The 2,500-nt window shown below is 48.2% G+C and overlaps 1 protein-coding gene across 1 annotated transcript in view; it reads right to left on the bottom strand.

Annotated features, from left to right (window-relative positions):
• Positions 1-2,500, bottom strand: part of LOC143288751 (retinal guanylyl cyclase 1-like) — a 147,330-nt gene that overhangs the window by 45,780 nt on the left and 99,050 nt on the right. The gene's annotated exons all lie outside the window — the stretch shown is intronic.

Genomic DNA, 2,500 nt, shown 5'->3' with positions numbered 1-2,500 from the left:
GAACTTTTGTCTGGAAGCATATTTTGCTGACGACTGTATTATTTTAAGAAAGACTCCTACTTTGTTTCTTTCACTTTTTTTGCGCGTGTGCACCTTTGCCCGTTTTTTTTCTTAAAAAAAATATATTAACATTGATTGTTTATTAATTTTGCTTATTTGTACACTAATTCTGTTTGTTTGTTTCATTCCCAGACTTCGGTTAATTCACTCAGTACGGCCAGTCCTCTCTTCTCCTCTACACAAACTCTCGGATGTCCAGTGGGTGTCTGAATGACCCAACCTTTAGCTTCCGTCGTCAGAATTGTGGTATTCTTTGTCAACATTCACCTCTTCAGTATAAGAGCCTTCCGCTTGCAATATTTTGATGATAGTAATTGGGGTGAAACGCTGTTAACGTCGTCTCTTTCGCCGTTCGTATGGAGAGAGTTAAAGAAAAAAGAATTAAAGAAACAACTAAATCTTCCTTTAGTAAGATGCGTTTGACCAATAACTTTCGTCCTGCAAGGGTAGACAGACTCACCTTCAAAACTGAGAGCCCTTGTATGAACAAAAGGCTACCATCTCTTCATCTTCATTTCAAAGCATCTTTCCGAAAATTTGGTCAAGTTCCCTTCCCAAGCTGTCCAGGTCCAAGCTTATTTCCCCTTGGTGAGTTTTTTGTTTTCACCTTGTTTGGCCTCACCCACCCCAAACACAGGCACGGACACACAGACACACACACACACACACACACACACACACACACACACACACACACACACACACACACACGGACACAGACACAAACACAGACACCCCCCTCCAACTCCCCCCCCCCTCCACATACTCACACACACCGAACACAGACACAGATAAAATAACACACACCAACACACACACCTACACACAAACACACAGACACAGACAAAGACACACACACACACACACACACACACACACACACACACACACACACACACACACACACACACACACACACACACACCAACACAGACACAGACACAAACAAACACCCCCCTCCCAACACACACACACACGGACACAGACACAGACACATACACACACACACACACACACACACACATACACACAGTGAACACAGACACAGACAAAATAAAACACACCAACACAAACACACACACCTACACACACACACACACACACACACACACACACACACACACACCAACACAGACACACACACACACAATCCCCCTCCATCCTACACACACACACACACACACACACACACACACACACACACACACAAACACACAGCCCCTCACCCTCAACCCCTCCCCCACCCCGAAACACACCGTTCTGGCAAGACCCATGCTTACTTCCCCCTGGTGATTTATTCTGTAAAAACTCTGTGAGCCAAGAGTTACCTCCCCCTCTCCCTGCCCCTCCCCCCCCGGCCCCCACCCGCCTCCCTACAGGCACTCCTCATCCGCACATTCTGCCCAGTAGGTTTCTGGAGCTTTGACAAAAGTACCACAGACCCCCAACCACCCCCACCCCCAACCCCTGAGGCCAGACCCATACCAACAACCTTACCCTGGTAAGTTATTTCTTTCCGTATGTGTGTGTGTGTGTGTGTGTGTGTGTGTGTGTGTGTGTGTGTGTGTGTGTGTGTGCGTGCGTGCGTGCGTGTGTGTGTGTGTGTGTGTGTGTGTATGTGTTTCAGTTCTTTAAATTGAGGACAAGTTCCTTCCCTCACCAAACACACTCCTTACCTCCACCCATACCCAAGCCCCCCCCCCCCCCCCCACCACACACTTGACCCCTTAGTGAATACTTTGAAAGTCCCCCCCCCCCCCATGCCAAAACTCCACCCTCGGTCACTTTCCCCACGGTCAGTTTCTTTGACCTTCTGATTCGATCTCCACACCCCATCCACCCCCAGTTCCACGTCCACCCCCCCCCCCTCCCCAACCTGCGAAGCACCCCCACATACCACACCCAAACACACACACACACACACTTACACACACACATACATACAAACGCGCACACACACACACACACACACACACACACACACACACACACACTGGTACAACTGATCAGTCAAGCGTGTGTGTCAATACGACCCTGCACAATCTCCAGTTTCAGCACAGTTTATAATATGTAGGTAACGCTTTCAAAGTACACGCCACGTTATTCATCGCTATTTATAGCACATGGTCTTATACTCAGTTTGGTTGATTATTTCTTTTAATCATTTTTGTCTTGGTGGTGTCTAGTACACAACTTTATCCGCAGTTTTCATATTATATCATTTTGATTCTCTCTCCAGAACCTCGTCCTCCTCACCTCTCGCTTAATACTTACTTACTTGGCTCCTGGTGACTGTCTTAGGATCTTGACCCAGGTACCCTCCCCCCACCCCCAACCCATCCACCCGTGTGCCCCCGACCCACCCTCCTCTCTCCAGCTTCCCCCCCTCAGTACACACACACACACACACACACACACACACACAGACAAACACACACAC

This window comes from Babylonia areolata, chromosome 13 (assembly GCF_041734735.1).
Source record: "Babylonia areolata isolate BAREFJ2019XMU chromosome 13, ASM4173473v1, whole genome shotgun sequence".
NCBI lineage: Eukaryota > Metazoa > Mollusca > Gastropoda > Neogastropoda > Buccinidae > Babylonia > Babylonia areolata.
This window is presented reverse-complemented; position numbering and strand designations above follow the sequence as displayed.